This window comes from Monodon monoceros, unplaced genomic scaffold (genome assembly GCF_005190385.1).
Source record: "Monodon monoceros isolate NGI ecotype Baffin Bay Population unplaced genomic scaffold, NGI_Narwhal_1 Super_Scaffold_2, whole genome shotgun sequence".
Lineage (NCBI taxonomy): Eukaryota > Metazoa > Chordata > Mammalia > Artiodactyla > Monodontidae > Monodon > Monodon monoceros.
The window spans coordinates 27,523,933-27,534,523 of record NW_021703776.1 but is presented as its reverse complement, the minus strand read 5'-3'; positions in this window follow the sequence as shown (position 1 = coordinate 27,534,523).

Here is a 10,591-nt window from a genome sequence, read left to right as displayed (position 1 = left end):
CCCAGACACTCTAGAATCCTGTCTCACACAAAAATAGGTTCAATAATTTCATAATACCTACTTTTCCTTTGCTTGAACAAACAACTTTAATACCTTCACATTAACACCTAACTAAAATTTTTTGACTGGCATCCAGTATCCTCCCTATTTTGGCTTCAGTCTTATCTCACCCAGCATAACTTAGGTTACTCCCTTAAACAGACCTTTGGATCCACCTGTATAATCAACCTTCTGAACTCTAACCTTGGCAACCACATTCCTGATTTTGGTATAGTGCTATACTCTTGTTTTGGGAAGTTTTCAGCTCTTTTCAACTGCTTAAAATGGATCTACATTACAGTGTCCATTCCAAGGCCTATGAGAATTATATTAAAAGGATATTTTAAAATTAAAATTAAAAACTTTTTTTTAATTAAAATGATTTTTTTGGCCATGCCATGCGTCTTGCGTGATCTTATTTCCCCGACCAGGGATTGAACCTGGACCCGGTAGTGAAAGCTCTGAGTCCTAACCACTGGACTGCCAGGGAATTCCCTAAAAGGATAATTTGTAGTTTCAGATTGTTTGGGTTCAAATCCACACCCTGATCAGCAGAGTCTAAATTAAGCTGAAGTGACAATTTCCGCCACCACAAGGGGAAAGTTGCCTGAGATGAGGCCAATATAGGTAAGAGCAGAGCCTGGGGGTAGAGGGATGAGTCCTGATGACTTCTGAGTGATGCATTCACTGTAAATACTGACTTACAGCGATTCTACCTGCCTAGATTTTTTTGGTTCCAAGAATCCATCAATTCCTTTTTTCCCTTAGCCAATTTCAATGACATTTCAGTCATTTGTAACAGAAGGAGTCCTAGCTAGCAGTCCAGAATGCTTGCCTTATCTGACCATTGTATTTTTTCATCTTGCTACACGGAAAGTCAAACTAAAGTAAAAAGTGTCTTGATACTCCTCTCTAGAGTTATATCCTTGACCTGGACATCATATAACCTTTAGACATTGCTAATTTCTGTCCCCTCAGGCTTTCTTTTTCTTACCTATGGCTAACTACCTCTTTTTCTTTCCTCACATTGTCTCAAAAAAAAGAATCTTTAGGATTAACTAAATACATTCATGCAAATCCTGACATTGCAATTACCTTGATAGGAATTTATAGAGATTAGTTTGTTCAATCCCTCTTTTTTTAAGGGCATGAAGGTAAACACACACATATGTAAAATGGTTTTCAAAGAACCTGAAGTACAGTAAACCATAAAAAAAAGCTAAATATTTTTATAACTATTTTTATTATCAGGAATTCCTTTATTGTGTCCCTATATTAAAAACTCTCTAAGTGGACCAAGTTTTTTTGTGTTTTTTGGTTTTTTGGGGTTTTCTTTTGCGGTACGCGGGCCTCTCACTGTTGGGGCCTCTCCCGTTGAGGAGCACAGGCTCCGGATGCGCAGGCTCAGCGGCCATGGCTCACGGGCCCAGCCGGTCCGCGGCATGTGGGATCTTCCCGGACCGGGGTACGAACCCGTGTCCCCTGCCTCGGCAGGCGGACTCTCAACCACTGCACCACCAGGGAAGCCTGATTTTTTGTCTTTTGAAGGGGATAAAGATTCAGATACTTGAGAATATTTGAACCAATACTTTATAATAATTTTAAATTATTCTATCTTCTGAATTGTTCATATTTTCTAAATTAACTCAAAGTAAACACCATAAGTGGGTGTTAGTAAATTCACACCTGAAGTTAATATTTAAGCCTCAAATTGGAGAAAGCACTTTTTAAAAAAAATTATTTATTTATTTTGGCTGTGCCAGGCCTTAGTTGCAGCATGCAGACTCTTAGTTGTGGCATGTATGTTGCAGCATGCGGGATCTAGTTTCCCAACCAGGGATTGAACCCAGGCCCCCTGCATTGGGAGTGCAGAGTCTTACCCACGGGACCACCATGGAAGTCCTGGAGAAAGCACTTTTGCAAATGGAAATAACCTATACATTAAAATGTATTAGCATAAATGTACTGCTATTATTGAGTGAAAATTTGCATTGACTCAAGTGGAAATATAAAGAAATCAGCATTACAATGATTACAGCTTAGCAGTTAACCGTCAATAGCTGGGGATGAAGTGTGATGTTGACAGTACCATAGAGAAGAAAGACATGCTGGTGAATTGGAATGTGACACCACACAGGAAGTAAGCACTGGCATTACTGAATAAAAGGCCGTGGGCAGGGAAAGAAATTGGTGCGTGAGGAGGAAAAAATGATGGGATTTTACCAAGATAATTAAGGAAATTTTCCTTTGTGAAAAGTAGTTTCAAATAATTCACACACCATGTATGAAGCAAAGGATTCCTGTTTTGTCCAACAGAAGAATATTCACAGCTAAGACCTAAAGAAGATGATAGTAAATAGTAGGCAACAGAGTCAGTGAGCAAAATCTTTACATCTCTTCAGTCACCATGAGTTAGACAAAGGACATTAGAAAATGTGGAATTTGGGGTGTCTGTGAAATTTTACTTATCATATACTACTTAATACTTACTGTTTTGATCCATTTGGGCGACTATAACAAAATACCATACACTGGGCTGCTAGTAAACAACAAACATTTATTTCTAGCAGCTCTGGAGGCTGGGAAGTCCAAGATCAAGACACCAGCAGTTCAACATCTGGTGAGGACACCTTCCTGGTTCATAGCTGGTCATCTTTTAGCTGTGTCCTCACATGGCAGAAGAACTGAGGACTCTCTCTGGACCCTCCTTTATTAGGGCACTTATCCCAACTATGAGGGCTCTACCCTCCCTAATCAATACCCAAAACCTCCACCTCCAAATACCATCATTTTGGGAGTTAGGCTTTAACATATGAATTTAGGGGAGACAGGGGACACAAACGTTCAGTCTGTAGCACTTACATTATGGTTGCTATATATTTTCCTTTATTTATACTTCTTTTCTGATTATCTCAGGTAAGAGCAAGAGAGTTTTGATAGCCATGCCTGTCCCATATTTCAAATAGTCCTGAGAAACTGAGAAGGCTGAATGAAAATGACATAAAAAATTCTTCGGTTGCAAGTAACAGAAACTAATTCCTGCTAACTTAAGCAACACAAGAATTTACCAGGTTGTAAACAAGCTGAACAACAAGCTTCCTAAACATCAAAACCAGGGAAAATCCTGTGATTTAAAAGGCAATGTCATCAGGCCACCACCCTCTGAATAAATCCTCCCCAAGTATTTTCTTTCCTTGAGCCATTCCGCTCAAGAATCAAATTCCAGAGTCTAATTGACTTAGCTTTTGACAAATGACAAACCCTTGGCCAGGAAAAACAGGGGTGCTTTGGTTCATAGTCCCAAGACTAAATCTAACTACGATGAAAGAGTTTGGGCATAGATAATGAATAGACCAAAAAAAAAGAAAATACTGCAGGCAGCCATAAATGCATAAGTCATTTACCTAGAGAACACAGAAAATAGATAATTGATCCTAGTGCTACATTTAAATTTTTTTTTATGTGGAAAACTTTAATCTCTCAAGCTGATTTTACCATTTCTTTAGATACATATATATATTTTGGGGGAAAAAAGTATTCAAAGAACAATATTGATGCACTCATTGGTATAATAAAAAGTTGTCCACTTTCAAATACAAATTTATAGCTTTTAATAAAAAACAGCAAGCTTTGGGCTTCCCTGGTGGCACCGTGGTTAAGAATCTGCCTGCCAAAGCAGGGGACACGGATTTGAGCCCTGGTCCAGGAAGATCCCACATGCCACAGAGCAACTAAACCCGTGTGCTACAACTACTGAGCCTGCGGTCTAGAGCCCACGAACCACAATTATTGAGCCCACGTGCCACAAGTACTGAAGCCCACGTGCCTAGAGCCCATGCTCCGCGATAAGAGAAGCCACCGCAATGAGAAGCCTGCACACCGCAACAAAGAGTAGCTCCCGCTTGCTGCAACTAGAGAAAGCCTGCACGCAGCAACGAAGACCCAATGCAGCCAAGAATAAAAATAAATAAATTTATTTAAAAAAAACCAAAACAAAACAGCAAGCGTCACTCCTTCTGAGTTTTAATTTCCTTGTCTGTGAAATGAGAGATTGGGAGTAGATAATCTCCAACTCCTACATTCTTTAAATCTATGAAAGTAATGACCCACTGCAAGCCAGTCTCGATTAAAATATTTTTCAGAGATGTGTAGAAATTAAAGCTCACCCTTTGATATTTTGGCCTATGACCCAAAGTGGCTGGGTTTAGGGAAATAGGTCATGATATGAACTGTTTTCCCTGAAATTAGGAGTAAACCTCTGATGTCTATCCTGGGTCCTTATTAACTGAACAGCCTGCTACAGTTCATATAAGAGCAAAGTTATGAACTTTCTGGAGTAAGTACTCTTACATATCTTGAAATTACTGAATAAAAAACCAACAGTTGATATTATCTGACTTTAGCTGCTATTTTCCCTCTTCCTAGAGTTCCCTATTCCTTACTTTAAAATATGAACCAAAAAATATGAATCTGATTGACATAAAATATAGGCATTAACAACAGAGATAGTCCTTTAATATCTTTGTCAGCAGATATTAAACAAACAAACATTTTTGATGGAAACAGTTCCTCATGCATGTTTGTATGATGTCAGGTCCTATGAATAAAAATATAATAGAGAATTTAATGCATGATAATTATGGTTTAGAATACATATTTTAATAGAGAACGTCTTTGGTTTCTATTATGCCAACACTTGTAAGGAAGCCACAATTTCTGGCTAACCTCCAAGACAAAGAAACTGTTTTAAAACAACAACAAAAATAGAAATACACTTTATAATAAAACTTTAAGTAATATTTTATTGGCGATATTTGGTGGCATTCTTACCAGACGTCTACTACCAATTTCTTTGGCCTCTGTAGTTTGAAGTTTCCAAACTTTCAAAAGCATGGTAAGGACTGCAGAGAAGGAAAGAGTGGGGGAGGAGAAGAGGGAAATTGAAAGGTAGAGTACAGTGACGAAAAAAATAAAAGCATATCATTTAAGAGTCAGTGGCTACGTTTACTTAATTGTAGTCTCTCAATTCAATCCAAAGAAAATGAATGCATTTTTAAATCAACTATTTACAGTATGTGGCGAAAGAAAGTAGAATGCGTTAAACCAAATAACTGATGATTAAATGCTGTCGAGTCAGCATGGGGACGTTTTAACCCATCAGTCATTATTCATTTATTATTGGGTAAATTCAATTTGACACTGTTATTCAACACTGCGTTAGTGAACTCTTTCTTAAATGTGGAGTCTACTTACGATACTTCTATGTTCTGGTATTTAATTATTTTTTATTATTATATAGGTACCATAACCACTTGTCATAACTTTGGGAAAATAGAGAAGGAAAATAAATTGAAATCCATCACTATATTATCCTTTAATTCTGTATTAGTTTACTTTCCTCTGGCTTGTCCTTAGTATGTGTATGTAGCTCGTAATTTGGCATGTGAATTTTTGGAAAGCTGTTACTCTCACTTAACACATAAATAAACATTTTCAAATTATAAGAATAGAAAGCATACCCATAATACTTAGTGGCAATATAATATTCTGTCATGTATCAGATCTCCCAAAATTTATTAAACCACCACCAATCTTGGACTTTAAAGCCAATTTCCATTTTCTTTGTATAAGAATTAATATTGCAATGAAAATGACCTCCGTATATTTTCTTCCGTGTTTGCTTAGGATAGTTATAGCACTTTTGGATTCATTTGGTAAAGAATACAAATATTTTTATATCTCTTGTTTCCATTAGCAAAGTGCTTTCTGAAAAGGCTGTCTGGTTACACTCCCACCCACAATATGGAACTTCATTTTTCCTCTGACGATCTCATTGATGAAAACATTGGTACTTCATTAGCAGTGTTTTGGCTATTTCTGAGAAACCCTTTGTCCCACAATTTTCACTATTCGTTACTAACTGTTCTGTTTTGGGATTTATTACTGCTTTATTACCACTTCCCATTTATCTAAGGAGTCTTTTTCCTAACTTGGGGGTACTTAAAGATCCATGAGGTAAAACAGTGGTGTCAAATCATTATATGACAATTGCAATGATATCATCAGTCTCCATAAGAATTTATATAGCTTTACCTTGTCCTAAATATGCAGTGTGGGATATAAATGATAATTCCATTTCAATTTTAATCACTGGGAATTAATAAATATATACACAAATATGGATCGCACATGTGAGTATTAGTTCTTTACATTTGGTCTCATATTGTAATGTTTCAAATGAAGAAAATGTCACACAACAGGAACGTGAGATATTAGGCAGAAGGGTGTGTATCTATTGTTATAGTTGGTTTCAAAGGAGATAGGTTAGTAAGAGGAAACGTGGGTCTGCCATGATAAGGAAGAGAAACACTGTTGATTCTCTGCTGTTGAGGATGAGGGCTTACACTCCCCTTCAAGAGACATAAGTGTGTGGTTGTTACTAGGGAGTGCTGGTTATGTTGTGACATTGTTCAGAAAAGGGTGTGTTAGGTGGCAAGTTATCTGAAGGAAAAATGAAACATTTAGTCATCACTCTAAGTTGTTATCTTACCAGCATAACAGGCAACAACTTGTTTCACTAATGTGTTTTTAATGGTGTCATACTGGCTCTGAGAAGGCTTAATGGTGTCATACAAGTGCAGAAGGCTTTTATATTGTTAAGGATGAAGCATGAATAGTGAGTTGTAAAACATTTATGGCATGCAAGGTGTGGCCCTGAGCTGATTCCATATCCTGCAAGTCTTTGTTTATCTACACCTGCCCCAGTGATATGCATGGGAGGAAATCTGTTTATGCTCTCTTATGTATGGATAGTCTTGCTTTATTTAATATTCTGATAAATACTTTTACCTGTGCTCAGTAATTGCATTGGCTACTTTATCCATCCAGGATACCCAGACACAAATATTTTCAACAAAATTTCCTAGAATAGTAACAGAAGTTCTTTGGGAGTTTTCATGTTACAAATCAGTTTAATATTCTTTCCTTCTAGTTCTAGAGAATTATACGATTTAAACAATCTAAACAAATTCTGACCTAATATTGAACTTAAAAAAACATGTCTAGGAACATCCCTAACAGGATATTCTAATGTCTAATTAGATAATGCCTTATAAAGAAATTTTCACTGAGATTTAATTAGCCTGCACAGATTCACACCTAATGTTGTAATGAACAATTGCAGAAGCTTACATTTTCATACGAAGACCTTTAAAATACTTTCATTCAATTCCTGGAAAGTAGAAATCATTTTCAAACATAAGAATTACAGCTTTTCCTAGTTTACCCTCTTAATACTCTTTTTTCTCCGTATTTTATTTTATGGTTGAATATTTTGACCCTGTTTTTCTTTTCTGGCTTTTAAAAATTAAGCAGATAATTGATTTAATCATCCATTATAAGCTATAAGCTTTTTATAAGTATTAGAAGTATAGGAAAGTAGCAACTAAGTGATTTGATTTGAACACTCTTCCAAATTTCCCTGCATCTAGCCTCACACCCTGAAAATAAAACTTCCACTATTTATCGAGATAGTTTTACAATTAAAGGCCTACTTTTAAAATGTAATACCTTTAAGTTTTATGCTTTTTAAGGCATCAAGATAGTAGTTTATCAAAGACTAACTCTGCAGCTTACTTCCCAACACCCTGGGGAATTGGGGAAAATACTTTTAATTGGGAAGACATGACGAAAGAATCATGGGACCCCATATCATGCTAAGAGACATTCATGAGCTAAGGATAACTGGAGAGCTAAAGGTAGCACAAGGTCATTGATCACCGTGGTGAAGAGGAGAGGGGTGATGCAAAGATAAAATGGGACCAAGAAAAAGTCAGCTTATTTCATATTTTTCCAAAGTTAGCTATGCAGATAGATAACTCTGTGCTCTTCTCTTCAATTCTACCATAATCCTGCAGGTAATCTGAAGAGGTATCTTCATGTAGTAAATGTAAAATGCTCTTCTTCATGAATAAAGAGGGCACCGGTAAGTCTACAGAAAATAACATTTGAATTTGAATTTGTAGGTAGAATTGTAGTGTCCTTGTGCCTAATGCCATATATTACCAATAACCAACTAGATTTAACAGTTGTGACTAAGGTATACATTTCTAAAATGTAAACATTGTAAACATTAAATATTTTAAATAACAAGTAAATACCTCACTATTAATCAATGTTAAATTTCATCAAGATTCCTGAAAGGAAAATTTTTTTTGATTATCAGATCTCTTCTTCTTTCTCACTGATGACCCTTTGCACTATTGTGAGGCAATATGGCAAATATTTGAACACTCATGATTATTCTTATTTGGTATATTTAAACAGTGAATAGGCTTGGCACATGCTTTGAAGAGCTTACCCAGAAGAGGAGACATGCAGGTAATCAAATAATTTCAGGTACATTTTCATAAGTACTGAGATGCATCGAATACTATGAAGCACATAGAAGTCTTTTAAGAAGATGAGATACTTAGTTAGAATTAGGGCAAGCCAAGAATGGGAGAGATGAGTAAGCCAGTTGTGGACTGTAAAGTGTTTCAGGTAGAGACAGAACAAAAGGGACAATCCCCAGAACATAATGATGGGTAATTAGAGGGTGTTCAGTATTGTTGAAATGTAAAAATTGAACAGGGATACTTGGGGTAGATGAAGCTGAATTCAGGTGTTAAATGTCATTATGCCACCTTGACCATGCACTAGTAATAGTTATGTAGCAAAGGAACCACATGGTCTTCTTTGCATTTTAGATATGATACCCTGGGATAGTGTGAGAAATTAATTTGGGGACGTCCTTGGAGGGGAAAGAACAGAGGCTGGGAAAATAAAGGTGTGAAAAAAATCCACAGGAGAAAGATTAGGGGCCTGAACTAAACATGTGCTTTTGGGTACAGAGAGTGAAGGGGCAGATTTACAAAATGTGTGTTAAGGTATGATTCACTCTGTAACCAACTGGGTGACAACAGTTGAGAGAGTTGGAGGAATTCAGGTGATTGCCAGTTGAATGGCGAAAACACCATCCAAAACAGGGGATACTAGACTAGAAGTGACATGTTGCATGTGATGTCACGGGAACTCCAAGTACCGATAACATTAGGCAATGGGTTTTGTGAATCTGGATCTCAGGATTCCTTACTGTTAATACCTGCTTCTTTCTTCCATACTGCAGAATTATAAACCCTTTTTTCTGAGCTGATCCTTGTCACTATTTTCCTGGCTGCCCTTCTCCCTATGGTTTTGTGGTTGTACTGTAACGTCTCTGAGGATAGAAACAGTGTCTTATTCATGCTTCTTCTAATAATTAGCACAACTTCATGTTCTTTTTGGCACTCAAAATATATTAAATCACTCTTTCCACTTGTGAGACATTGAGGTTACAAAGGTGAAAAACAGGCATAGTCCCTGCCCTCAAACGGCACACTGCATCGCTGTGGGAGCAGACAAACACATAATTACCTCTTCATATCTGTAATATTGAAGGGGCTACAAAAGCAAGGAAGTGGCTATTGAATGGATCTTGCAGAAAGAGGGAGTGGGTAGGGGTTTTTTGAGATGAGTTTACTGTGCAAAGCCGTGTATGGCTGCTGCTTTCAAGATGCCACTTTTGCTGTAAAATGCAAAGCCTAAATGAGTAAGCTACCTCATTCCTCCATAACACATAGCTGCTGAAAGAAGACGTAAGCCTATTTTTTTCTTACATTATCAGTTACAGTTGACACAATGGCTCAATTCCACAGTATCAGATGTGGATTTCAATTCTGCTCAGTTTTGTTCTCTCTTCCCCTAGGTCTTGCCCTACTCAGCGTGGTCAAAGCATACCCACTAGCACTTTGTCCCCATACTAATGCACAGAGAGGGGGAAGATAGAAAGTTGAGGGCAATTTTCTTTCTAAAAGATATTACCCTGAAGTTGTCCACATAAATTCTACTCATAGTCCTTTGCACAAATTTATTCTCAAGACAAAAATAAGATAAAAGGGAGGACGAGAAACAGATTTCTAGCTGGGCTGCCCTGTGTTCTGAAGAATCATGTGAGTTATATTATCAAAAGGAATGAAGGAAGAATAGATAATAGAGAGTTATATCACCTTCTCTGCCATAATCATTTAATCCCATTATCATCATACCCAACAGAACCATGATTATCAGAAATTATATCACATCTGTGAACTCAAATTGTTCATCCTATTCTCTGACCCAGTAATTTTATTCTTGCAGTTCACTTGCTCTAGTATTCCTCGCTGCTACAATTCTTCAGATTATCTGTGACCTTGAGCTCCATTATTTTTTTTCACTACCAGCGGCTTCCTCTTCTCTTTTCTTTGGCCAGCTTAGAATTCTATGATATGATAATGTAATCACAACATTGAAAATAATCTTAGCTCCCTTGTCTTCTTCTAATTGTATCATAATTACATAAGTCCAACTGTGATTGTCCCCATTTATCCATCTCCTCTGGGCCTACATCTTAGCCTTTAAACATTTCTAGAGAAAAATTAAGAAACATAGATGATTGACTTCACTTTATATTCATTATCATAAATTTCATGTAGAC